General features: G+C 48.0%; 1 long non-coding RNA gene across 1 annotated transcript; it reads right to left on the reverse strand.

The window, feature by feature from the left end:
* Window positions 1–1,139: 1,139 nt before the first annotated feature.
* On the reverse strand, window positions 1,140–13,431 carry LOC122462900. The gene is made up of 2 exons (XR_006285792.1): window positions 13,273–13,431; window positions 1,140–2,293 (listed from the first exon to the last, which is right to left on the reverse strand). It is a non-coding gene; the product is annotated as an uncharacterized LOC122462900 (long non-coding RNA).
* Between the last annotated feature and the right edge of the window lie 257 nt (window positions 13,432–13,688).

The following is a 13,688-nucleotide window of genomic DNA, read 5'->3' on the forward strand; positions in this document are numbered from 1 at the left end:
TACACAACCTGAGCCCAGAGGGGACCAGGCTGGGGAGGGAGCCAGAGACAGCATGAGAGCAGCAGGGCAGGAGCTGGGGAGCTGAGGCTGGAAGCTGAGAGCAGGGCAGATGCACCATGCTGCTGGCAGGGCTGCAGTAGCTGAAGTGGAAGGACCAAGGGCAGTGGCTGCTGGCAGGAGGACAATGCAGAGGCACAGGGACCCCCGTAACCTCTGCTGGGCTCCCCAGGGGCTGGGCAGGTACATTTTGCTGTAACCGGTGAAACTGCTGTGTTGAGGGTCTTTGATCCTTTGTTTCTGGCAGCCCTGGTGAAGCAGCCGGGTGTTACCCAGAGTGTGCGAGTGCTAATGGCGCCCCCCCGAGGGCCGGAGCCCATAGAGCCCTGGGCTGGGGGTGCCCGCAGCGCTGGCCTCCGAGCTCATGATGCAGAGAGCAGCTCCCACTGCCCCAAGGAATCTGGCCTACCCCCGGGGCTCTCAGCTGCACTCTGCAGGACAGTGGATTACAATATTTTCCATCTCTGCTTCTCTCATTAGCAAGGTCTGTGCAGCCCCAGTATACATACTAAAAAGAAAAGGAGTACTTGTGGCACCTTAGAGACTAACCAGTTTATTTGAGCATGAGCTTTCGTGAGCTACAGCTCACTTCATCGGATGCATAGCTATGCATAGGTATGCTATGCATCCGATGAAGTGAGCTGTAGCTCACGAAAGCTCATGCTCAAATAAACTGGTTAGTCTCTAAGGTGCCACAAGTACTCCTTTTCTTTTTACGAATACAGACTAACACGGCTGTTACTCTGAAACCTGTCAGTATACATACTGACATACCATATATGCACATTGTGCCTATGTCTCCAGTTATCAAGCTCCTGCTGGCTCTGACAAGCCAGGGCTAGAAGGCAGCGATATTGTATCTCCATGGAAGTCACTTTTCCTTTTCTTTAATGGTTGATGTCTCACCTGCGGGCAGCTGGCACTCGTGGGGCTGCGTGGGCAAAACTAAGGTTGTGATTTGGCCCCTAATCTTTGTGGGTTCCTTGCAGGACGCTACCCCCCTCTGATTCCCGTTGCAGCGGATGTTCCTGGCTTTCATGGCCTGTGCACATTAATTTCCAGCTGAGCCTTCTCCACGTTACAAGATAACCCTAGTATCCCAGGAGAACAAACGCTGCTCCAGCTGAATCATCATTCTCACCACCACAATACACTGAGTTGTGACTTACCCCACATGCCCGGGTGGTTTCAATCAAACTCATAACCAGCTGCTAAATGCAGAAGGTCCCAGGGGGACCACATTACCCTCCTGCCTCCCAAACAAGTGACCTTCTTCTGTCTGAGACAGAAGCTTTTGCATTCAGTGTCTGGTGAGATTTCACATTAGGTTAATAAAAGCTGTATTTAATTATAAAGAGTAATATTAAATAGCTGTGCTCTTCTTGTTTGTGTTACGGGATACAGATGATGGAGTGTTCAAATACCTGTCCTCAGCCTCTGCTTGCTTAGTAACACAGAGAGCAAGGCACAGGAAGTGAATCCCCCTAATGATTTGTTACATTTTTAGCAGCTAGTTAAAAAAAACAACAACCCTTTGCTACCAGCAGTCCATTTGAGATCGTCAGATGAAAGGCACGAGAAATGCAAAGTATCATTAATTTTTAAGTCAGCTTTGGAGAAAGATGAAGTCAAGCACTGTAGAAGTTAATTGGATAAAGATACCATTTGATACTGATACAATAAAGGGCTTAACTCGTTCAAATACTTTATCACAAAAAACACACACACATCCTCATATACCCACACATATACACCACTGGAAATGGTACCGAGTAACTCTGCTGAAGTCATTATACAGGCGTAACTGAGAGCGGAGTGTGGTCTCTGTTGAATACATGTTACACCAGCCTTTGATCTAGGTTACAGCAGTGCAGTTCTGGAGCAACTCCAGTTACTTCAGTGAGGAAATCCTGAATTTACACCAAGGTCTCAAAGACCAGAGTCTAGCCCATGCTGCACATAGAGTATTAAATAGCATGGCCTTCTTTCAGAAAGGAAAAGACTGAATCCCCAGCCAGCCTGCTGGAGGCCAGGCTACTGAGATAAGGAAGATTCACCTCCCACTCCGCATGTGTTGATGGTTAAACAGAAACCTGTGGCTGCCCTGGAGTCACTGTCATTGTGAAGTCCTCATGGAGCTGACGGAGGTAGAGAAACCGCTCTGTCATATTGGATGTCACCAACTCCACCACAGGAATACAAATAAATCCCTTCCTTTCTTCGTGGTAATTTGTTTCTGTGCAGAATAAATTGAATATGTAAGTTCATTTTCTCTCTCAGAGCATTAACAACCTAGGAATTGTTTGGCTTCACAATGAAGACAACAAACAAGTAATTACCGACAAACTGATATTGCCACTGAGAGGAGAATGCAATTGATTTTAATTTCTCGTCAGCCCTGTTTACACTTCTATTGCATTAGACATAATAAAGAGTTACAGTAGATTATGTTCTGTTGTAAAATAGTTCTTATCAGACACCACAAACTGCTTCCCTTATTAGGGAACACAGCTAACCTGTTATACTCCCCGCTCAGCTAGCCACTCAGAGGGAGCGCATTCTGTTTCCAGAGTCAGTGTTCCCACAGTAAATCTGCTCTGATACTCTGGGCAGGCGGCTCAGCTGGGGGAGACTCAGGCCCAGACTTATCTCACTGGGGTGCCTCTGCCTCCCAGGGGTAAGCGGTTAGGTCTTGAATAATGGCTGGTCAATGGGGCTCTTTCTCCAGCAGGCTGCACAGGAGAGCAAAATACACGATCTTGGCCAGGCAAGTTGCCTGCATCACACTGGAAATGACTAGAATGAGCCCTGATATATTTGGAAACCAGGTCATTCCATCCAGCTTGTTTATGGGGAACTTTGCATGCAGGGTCATCTGGTGCAGTTCTCTTGAGACAAGTAATGGATAGAGAGATGGGGCCAAAAAGTGCTCTCAGTTGGACCCAGGCTACCTCGATGAAGTTACTGAGGGCAGAATTTAGGACACAGTGGCAGGTTCCAATAAGATATTCTCGGGAGAGCTGATCAAACACTTTGTCAAAACTTTTTTGACTGAAAATGGCTTTTTGGCGCAACAAAAAGTGCCTGATGAACATGTTGCTTTTCTTGCCATGATTTGGAGGGGGGGGGGGCGTTTTCAACCATTGAAAAACAACAACAAAAATCAGTTTTCAGCAACAACACCCCAAATTCCATGACAAATCTGGACAAAAAAAATCACTTCCTTTGAAATATTTTTATGGAAAATAGAATCCATTTTTCTACCAGCTCTGGTGTATTCTGGGCGTTAGAAAGGTGCTGTACCCACAGCTCTGGAACTTGGAGCCGTCAGTTATCTGCAGACCAGGGAGGCTCAGTGTAACCTTGCTGTGTCCCCTAACCCTCGACTTCCCCACTACTAGACCCTCTCTAAGCATGAGCTGGGAGTCTGGTCTCCATGCCAGGGCCAGCCTGAGCCTCTCTGCTGAGAATAAGGGGTGTCAGCTTGTCCTAGCTGTGGTGCTGGTTTCCTTGGGGCAAGCACCTGTTCCTGGCGAATGGGACTGAAAGCTCCACATGCATGTCACATAGACCCCCAGGCAACTGTAGGATGGTAACAGCTTTTGGTTCTCATCTGGGCCGGATTGGAATGAGGAATTGAGGGGAGAAAGACTGGACAGCCTGCTACCAGTTCCACGAAACCCCGGTCCCTCTGCTGGGGATTTAAAGTATACTGTTCTGTACCCCACTGCACCTCCAGCAGCTGGGCTTCAAATGCCAGAGCACAGCAGACAGTCTAGGAGGGAGTTTAACAGGGCTTCACGAAGCTCTGTCAGAGAGTAGAAACCACAACAAGGGGAGCAAAGCTACATAGGTGTTACTGTCCCATCTAGCAAGCAAAGAGGTCTGAGTAGCACAACAAGCACATGCAAGCCCAGCACCCTCCCTCCCTCCCCCAGCAGCACAGAAGAAGCTGTTTGCAGACATGTTAAGCATCCTCTCCTGTAACACTCCTGCGGGTCACTGCTGCTGCCAGAGAGTCCTGGCTGGATGTCTTGCCTTTGTCTGGGCTCTGGGAAGCAGGAGGGCTGGGGCTGTGAGATCTCCCCGCACACTTTGCACCTGCTGAGTGGGTGACCTCTCTGCTCCCCTTGCTGGTTTCCAGCAGCAGAGGGGTACGGAGGATGTGGTGCACCTCCCCCAATGAGGGGTGTGGGAACAGTGAGGCAGCCCACAGCATCCCCTTTAGACTGGCTCTGCCCTGCCATAAACCACACCCCTTAGATTCTCATGGTTCCCCTAGGTTCTCCCTCTATAAAGCTGCCTCCACCCCCCTCCAAGCTCTCCCACTGCACTGCTGTGAAGGAGCCAAGGAACAAGGTCCTGCCTCCCCACAACGACTCGGGGGACCCTCTCTGAACAATCAGTTCAGGGTTTATTAGAGTTGCACTGCAGAGTCATTGTCTGGAGCAACATTAATCCCCTCAGGGGGTTCTGACAGGAGCTCCCCAGGGCTGCGGGGAGGATTCGGTGGAATTTGGGTGTTTCCCTGCTCCAAGCCCAGTCCTGCCATTGTCATGCTGCGGAGTGGAGATGAAAAGCTTCTGGGCTCAGAGACCTCTTAGTGCCAACTGGCAGAGGTGACAGGGGTGCATAAGGTTCCAGGGATCCCCTGGGTCTGGCATCTACCTACTAGTTTGCCAAAGGGTAAGTTTGCCATGTAAGGTCTCTACTGAAAGCCTGTGCCTCACTGATCCTCATAATCATTGTGAGATGTCCGTATGGATAGTGTGGTAGGAGTTATGTACAGACACTGAAAGTTATGTTCTTAAAGTGTGTGAGCTGGGGCTGGTCACCAGAAAGTGATAAACAAGTTTCTTCCAGGCAGGAGATGTATTGGCTGCCACTGGCTATGGTGCGAGGAACACCAGGAGTTGGGAGTCCTGGTTTCACAGGTGAAGAACATGGACAACACCGTCATCACTCGGAGAGCTAGAACCATGCTGGAGAGGACCCTGAAGGATGCCATCCACTGCCAATACGTGGAAAACCTGAAACGGAAGCTGGATCAGGGCAAGGCGTTCAAGGTAATGTGCAAATGGGACACCAGCAACCACTTCGTCCTCGGGGGCAGCTTCACCCAATTTGCCAAATGGAGCCATCTGCCACAGGAATTCGGACAAGTGATGCAGGAAGTGTGGCTACGCCAACGAGACGCTGCCCCACGTCCTGTGTAGCTCCAAGTCCCATTCGAGAGCTTGGCAGCTGTGACACAATGCCATCCAAAATTGCCTGTCCAGAGCCATCCCACCACCTCTGGGGAAGGTTCCCGTAAACTCTGCCATCCCTGGAACCAACAGCCAACTGCAACCGGACATTGTCATCACCAACGAGGACCGGAAGAAGATCATCATGGTGGATGTCACAGTGCCCTTCAAGAACAGGACCCCGGCCTTCCACGATGCCTGAGCTCGAAAGGTAGAGAAATACGCCCCTCTGGCTGTTACCTTGTTACCAGGTCCAGACACACACACTGATTGTCAGAGCCTTGGGCACATGGGACCCCAGTAATGAGCGAGTGCTGAGAGAATGCGGAATTGGTGGACGCTATGCTCAGTTGATGCGGCAACTCACGGTGTCAGACACCATCAGGTGGTCGAGGGCCATCTACATAGAATACATCAGCAGACATCAGCACTACCAAGAAGGATGAGCTGGAGTGCCGATGAGAAGTGCAGTCAGGAAAGCAACTGAAATACTTTCCTCATGGATTGTATTCTCCTAAATGGACGCCTACTGAGGAACAATTCTCAATTACTGAGGAATAATCTCCACTCATTGATATATGTTGTTTTCCACAACCAAATCTCTGTAAAACTTTTCATGGGTGATGTACCTGAGTATTTGGATTCTAATATCTAAACGGTATTGTTAAATCTATACACCTAAATTTGGGTTATTGCTGATTATGTACTCTATGTATCAGATGACTTTGAAAAACAAACTTGGTATTTGTGGATTATCTAAGCACTATACCCAGATGTACAGACTCCAGACTAAAAATATTATATAATACTTAGGATGAGAAAAGTATTTTTCTCAACCTAAGTATTATATATTTTTTTTAATATTAGCTTTAATAAAATTTTTACATCTGAGTGCTTCACAAACATCAATGAAATTAGCTTCACCCCTGTGAGGCAAGGGATGGTATTATCCCCATCTGACAAATCAGGAGTTGAGGCACAAAGAGAATAAGGTCAAAAGTACCCACTAATTTGGGGTGCACCATTTCAGATGTCTAGGACCTGATTTGCCATTATATCACACTTTAAATGTTCGAAGCACAGTTCCCATTGACTTCAGTTGCAGCTGTGAGTGCTCAGATCCCAAGGCACTCAGAAAATGTGGAGCACACAATTAGTGACCACCTGGGAAATGTTTGGTTTAAGCAGCATGCCCAGCATCATACAGAAGTTCTGTGGCAGAGGCAGGGATAGAATCCTGTTCTCCAGGGCTGCAATGAACTGCCCTCACCTGGAGATCATCTTTTTTCTTTCTACAGCTCCCTGTCGCATTCACTGCACACCTTCCAGCTTCTAAAACAAATGAGGCAGGGATCCTACGGAGAACACCTTCCTTCACTACACAGCCCCTTTCCCTCTGCAGAGCAGGTGCTTGTGTCATAATGTGTGTGCACAAGGGAGTCGAATTAAGGTTTCACAGACAACCTTAATTCTGGCATTTCCTAACTTCTGAGCGCTTGACTTGGCAACCTTGCTAATGTTCTTCCGTTGCAGTTTTTTGTGTGTGCAATAACAAACAGCAGCAGCGTGAGGGAGACATTAACTCGGTTACACCATTTATGGCCATTACTTACAGGAGGTTTATACAGGCTCTAGGAGATCACGAGTGTACCAGATGAATTGTGCTTTCCACTGTGCTTTGTCAATTGTAAACCTACTTTTGGGTTATGTATTTACCTTGGGGGGAGGAGAGTTTTAGATTTGTTTTGCTTTATAATAACTTTCCCCAGCGTCTCCACAGAATGGATGGAGGTCAAGTGGCAGCTGGCAATCTCATTCTGTTCCAACAGGGAAGTATTCATTAATTAGTCCAAAGTTCCCTCCTTGTCCTGCTTTGTAAATGGCATTTATTTCTGGAGTCTCTATTGAAGCTGATCTTTTATTCTAGTTAATTTCCTTGCCCCTCACCATGGCCTGCTCCAGGCAGCAGGCATCTATTTGCATACCATTGCTGGGAGAGAGCGAGAGATCACAGCTCTCCTGCTGTGACTTCTGTGCAGAAAATGAAAACTCTGTGACTCTCCATCCCTCGCCAACAGCAGACATACTATGAATTGATCTGATTCACTTTCCAGAAGCCCCAGGAGAGCTCTCCTTTGTTCTGGAAAGGATTAGAGGTGGTTGGTGTTAATATGCCAGTGATGAGGCAGTGGGAGAAGCAAGCTCAGAGAGAAGACAGATCTATACAAGGTTCTATTTCGACACGAGCGACTACTGCAGAATAACAGAGCAATGCAAATACCATCAAAGCCAGCAGACTCAATGCTAGCAGGTACAGCACTGGATGTGTCTAAGTGCTACCTGAAAATGCACAAGTCAGATGCTTCCTAGAGACATTTTTTAATGACTGTACCTACCCTGTTCCTGACCAAATTAGCTCCTGGATATACAATAATAATAACCCCAAGCTCTTTTCATCCATACATCTCAAAGCATTGTACAAAGGAGATTAGTGTCATTATCCTCATTTTACATATGGGGAAACTGAGGCACAGAGTGGACTTGCCCTAGGTCACCCAGCAGAGCCAGGAATAAAACCAAGGCCTTCTAACACCTACTCAGTTACTTTACCCACTAGGTAACACTACCTCATATACAACATCTCAGCAACAGTTAACACCATTATAATGAAGATGAAGATGAAAAGCACAGAAATATGATAGGAGATGAAAGGAGAGAGATGAATGTTCTTCCTTTAAAAGATCCAAACTCCCTGAATCAAACAACTGGTACCTATTTTACGGTCTGCAGATGAACCATCTGCAACACACACAGAGCTCTATATCTCTCTGACACACAGCTCTGTTGGTTTATGTTTGATGGATAGCTAGAATGGTTTTCTTTAACAGGTTGCGAAAGGTAATCTCCCACAAAGTTTGCACACTAGAAGAAAGAGAAAAAGCAACTTTTAAATCAGCTAGAAAGCAGGAGGGAGCTGTGCAAAGAATAGTTTTGTAAATATAGCCACCATTCTTCACCGCACTATGCAGTATACTTAGTTAAGTAACTGGTACATCTTTGTTTTCTGTACCTTTAACTCTCTAAGGACTCTATTGTGATACTTGTGTATTTGGGAACATGGTGATCCCTGCACAGCTGGTAAAGTGTGAGAAGGAGAACCTCCCACAAGATGCCTTCTTGCTAGGGTTACACCCTCATAGACCACAAGTTCTCTGCTCAGCTCTTCCTCATCTTCATAGTTTTGTACCCTCCATAATCCTTATGATGACCCCTGCTGCTGGGGGAAACAATTATCCATCTGTTTTACAAGTGTAATAACTGAGTAGTTGCACAAGGTCACCTGAGACAGAACAGGGATTAGAACTTGTCTCTCAAACATAACAGACTCACTTCATATCCACCTTGCCACACTGCCTTTCAGAAGGAGGGTGCCAAATTATGTACTTGGCTATGCTGCCTGTAGCCACTGCTCTAACATTCGACCACATTCTGCTTCCAGAGCCAGGAGCAAACCTCCGGATGGCCTGATACCTAACATCTCTGTGCTGTCTCACAAACGGTTGCGTAACCAGCTAGCACAGTGCATGTTGTGTTCCCTCTCCAAGAGGCTGCTCCTACCATATAGGCTAAGCACCTACTTCTACCGGCTGCTTCTTTGACTCAAAAAAGAAGAGGTTTGTGCCTCAGATCTGAAGATCTTCTGCTGGCAATCCATGTAGGGAAAAAATAGTATCTGATCATGCAATTAAAGATTACATCCTAATGCATAAGAGGACGTAACTGGACATGTAAAATCACCTTAATTCTGCAATTTCCCAACTTTCAAGTGCTTGCGTTTGCAACTTTAAAGTTCTTTTAATAGCCTTTTTGTATAAAATTGTTTACAGACACGGCTGGTAGCGCTGGCTGTTATTAAGGTTGCCTGAGACTTCCCATTATAAGACCTTGTTGTCAGTAGCTTGTAACTTCCCACACTTTAAATGCTTCGGTAAAATTTTCCACGCTAGGTGTCTCCCTCAGGCTGATAGTTTGTTGTGTTTTTTTTTTTTTTTTTTTTTTTTTTTGCGGGGAGGGGGGAATTCATCCATTTCCATGATTAAGTGCTTGTCTATACAGTGGGGTAATGAGCTCTATGGGGGTGTGATTTCTTAAGCACACCAACATGTTGTGCATTAATTGGTCCATGCAGACGGTACTGGTGTGCACTAAAAGTTCCCTAGTGCTCTTTGATGTAGTGCTGTTTCAAACAGTACTACGTTAAAGCATGCTAGGGAACCTTTAGGGTGCACCAACAGGATCTACACAGACCAATGAATGCGCAACCCATTAGTGAGTTTTAGAAATCTGCAATGTGCACTTGTTGCTCATGTAGACAAACTCTGAGACTAGGGAAAAATACTTTGTTTTGCTCATGTCAGAACATTCTGATGACTGTTTCTTTGAACAGCTCTAGCTCACCCATGCTTTGGAGGAGGGACTTGAAATTTGGCAGGGGGGTACCCTTTGCATCCGGACTGTGCCTTTTGCCATCCTTGTGAAAATTCACCCAAATTTGGCCAAGTTATAAGCCTTTGAAAAATCTCAGTTTGCATATACTCAGTAGAGACTTCTTCAATTTTAGCAGCTACATTTTCTGAAGATTCCATCTGCATTGAGCATGCTCCAACTGGGTTCAAGCTGGGTCATCCCTGCAAATTGCAGTGCTGGTCAGCTGTGAGCCAGGGCGGGTCCAGCAACCTGAGGAAGCTGTCTGATCTGAATACACAGGAGACAGGAGGAGCAGGCCCTGCAGGGCTGGGGGAGAGTAGATTGGGACAAACAGCCTCAGGGTAGTGGAGGCTGATTGGGAGGACAGGGACACTGGGAATGGGAGTTGGGTGGAAGGTAGACTGGGACTGACTGCGCAAGGAGACAGGGACTGGGAATTGCAGGCAGAGACTGAGCCTGGAAGCCGAGGAGAGAATGTGACTGACTGAGAAAGGAGGCCAACTGGGAGCCAGTGGAGACTAAATCTGGGACTGGGAGCTGGGTAGGGAAATGGGAGTGAGGGGACTGGGAGCCTGCAGGTGTGCGGGGAGGGAGACAGATTGAATGAGGAGCCAGGGGAGACTGGGACCTGCTGGGAAGAAGACTGGGACTGAGAAGCCGTGGGGCAGAGGAAGGAGGAGAGCCGGGAGTGGAGACAGATGTGATAAGGAGTTGGGATGCGGGGGGAGAAATGAGACTGGGTTAATGAACTGAGAATGGAGGTGGATGAGTATCCCAGCATGGAACATGGAACTGGGAGCCAGAGGGGATGGGGGCGGGGGTCACTGGAGGCCAAGGAATAGGAGAGAGACTTTGGGGGTGGGGGGAGGGACTGGACAATGAAAGTGGGGGAAGACTGGGAATGGCTCAAGGCTATGAGGTGAAGGAAGTTGATCTCTGTAGGCTGCTGCTTCATTTGTGGCAGAAGCTCGAAGATGTGTACCATCAGCTCCATTTTACAGATGGTGGCCTTAGCAAAGTGTCTTGCTCAAGGTCCCAGATGAGACAGAACTGGAGCCAGAACCCAAAATTTCTGACTTCTAATCCTGTGGGATCACTCTTACCCCCGAGCTGGAAGGCGTGCACCTCTGGTAGTGATGGGGAAGGGAGGCCTGGGCCCGCCCTTAGCTAAAGACTCACCCCCTCAGCTAAGGGAAGGGACCACTGGGCTCAGGCTCCAATTGATTTCTGGGGACGATAAATGAAAAAACAGATGCAGGATTGAGGTCAAAGGTTGAAAATCAGGGATCCGGAGCGGGACACAGAGCAGAGAACCATGGCAGCATCCACTGCCCCTCAAAGGCACTCAAGGCGTCAATGGGTGCTGACCAGAGGAGCTCTGCCCAGAGTCGTGGCTTCACCTGGGATCAGAAATAGCCCCACAGTCATTGAGCACCTCCCCTGGCCAGCTTCTTCCTCCTGGAGTGATGGATGGCTGCCCTGGCCTGCACCAGGAGGAGGATGACGAGGAGGTCCCATGTCTTTGTGGGGCCACAGATGGGGTGTGCCAGGATCAGGAGGTGCAGGGAGATGTGCTGCCAGAACCTCAGTAAGAAATTCTGGAGGAGCAGGGAGAGGGCCTTCAACCTGACACACCCTACACAGGGGTCTCCTTCTCGCCACACAAGGGACAGGAAGATGTGTAGCGAATGAGGCAGGGGATTGCAGGAAGAGGAAAGAAGGTCTCATCATGCTTAAGACCTTTGAGCTACTGTGTTCTATAGGCTGCTGGGTAAGTCATTTAAACAAAACTTGTCACAAGTTTTGGAAGATTTGGTGGCACACAGGGGCTTCCTAGAGAGTTGTTGGCTCCATGCCAATGCACAGGGGCTCATGGAAATGGGAGAAGCATGGAGATGATCCCACGTTTTTCCTATGCCCGGCACAGGGATGGGGCAGAAAATTGGACAGGATGACTCAAACTCCATCCCTGACTGTTCTGAGTCCCAGCTCTGTGCTGGCATCCCCAGGAGATCATCTGGTCCTTCTCCGCTTGCAGCTGGTCCCTCCCCACTAACTAGATATTTCTTCGAGGCTGCATCCAATGCCCCCAGAGCTGCCTGGCCTGCTTATCAAAACAATAATCTCTGCATCTACCTGAGCCCCTGCAGTGCCTCAGGGGAGCTGTAGTTCTGGATCCTGCAGGCCTCCATCTTCTCTGACAGGCCTTTCTCCCTTGCCAGACTACAGCCCCCAGCAGGCATTGTGGCAGCTCAGCTGGACGCAGATATTAATAGCAACCTGACCCTACTTGAAACATCTCATCTGGATTTTCCTAATGGAAGATTCTGCCCAAATTGATGTTTTCCTGCAGAAAAAGCTTGTCTTTTGACAAAGCCAAATCCAGTGTCTGAATCTCAGAAAAAAATATTTCATTCAAAAGTTCTGTGACCAGCCCTCCTGGCAGTGAATGTGCTCCTTCCCTGTGTGGCTCAGGGCACTCCTCAGTGCAGACCATATGGCCTGAGTGAGGGTGCTGGCAGAGAGTGAAGACATTTTAGGGAGAGCAGGGGTTTTGGTCTCCCAGGGCAATTTCTGAAAAATACCTGGTGCCATCTGTCCCATTCCATAAACAAAAGGTCCAACACTCCAGAACAGGAATCCACCACAGAAGGCATCCCCAGAGCAGCCTCTTTCCCTGTACCCCACAGTGAAAGCTGCTGCCTGCAGGGCAGCGGCTCAAACAGATCTTCAGCTTCCCCTGGGAAATACATCCACGTGGAAACCCCTTGGCACTGAAGGGTTGTTCCAGCTCCACACACCCCTGCCTCACCTGGACGTCTGTGGTTTCCTCTGCACAGACTCTTCATCTGCTGCCAGATGTTCCCTTTAACACCTCTAGCTTCCCCAGGCTGCACTCCGGTGCTTCTCAGCTGTTGGGGGCAGAACATTGTGACAGGTTTCCCCAGGGTGCAACCTGGAACTGGGATACCACTGAGCCATCTGGCATACCAATCTAGGCCCCCTTTCACACTGTGAGGCTGTGACAAGCAGCAGACCCCTCCAGTCCTACACTCACACAAACATTCAGGCAGAGACACACCGAACTGCTGTTATATGAATGCTTCTCCTCAGCCACTCATGAACTAACAATAGAGAGGCTCCAGCCAGCTTCCTCACTCCACAGCCTAGGACCCCAGAACTGTACTGTGTTGCCCTGGTCAAAAGCCTGACCAGTGTACATTTATTACCCAGTCCACCCCTCCCTCAATGTGGAGAGGACATGCACCAGTTTTTGTTCACTGAATAGATTTCTCATGCACTTCAAGAAGCACACATCTTTATGGGGAAAATACGTAAAAAATTTATTAATGACAGAAAGATAGATTTTAAGTGATTATAAGTGACAGCATATAGAACAAAGTTGGTTACGTACGAAATAAACAGAATCACAATCTAAATCCTATAAACTAGACAGGATTTGAATCAAGCAGTGTCTCACCCTGATGGTACAAACAGTCTACCAATCTTCCATAAACAGGCAGAGCTTTCTTCTTTCCTGCCTGGGACCACCTTCCTCAATTCAGTCTGTTCCTCAGGTGTTATGTAGTAGGGGAAGTGAGGCCAATTGGTGATGTCACTTCCCCCTTTTATAGCTTCTTTCATGTGGAGGGAACTTCATTGTCCAAAGCAAAGTCCCCAGCACACTTTGTAGAAAAATACAGGCACAAGATGGAGTCTAGAATCACATGATCTGGTCACCTGCCCTTGCATGATTCAATGAGTCATAGCAGCCATTACCCAGAGATTGGCTGAAGCATCCACAGGAAAGCTCCTCCGGTGAGGATAAGCTTTTCCCATGCCCCATGGTTTTTGTTGATGGGCCATTACCTGTGAATAGTCCATTCACAGTATGCT

Source organism: Chelonia mydas, chromosome 14, assembly GCF_015237465.2.
Source record: "Chelonia mydas isolate rCheMyd1 chromosome 14, rCheMyd1.pri.v2, whole genome shotgun sequence".
Classification (NCBI taxonomy): Eukaryota; Metazoa; Chordata; order Testudines; family Cheloniidae; genus Chelonia; species Chelonia mydas.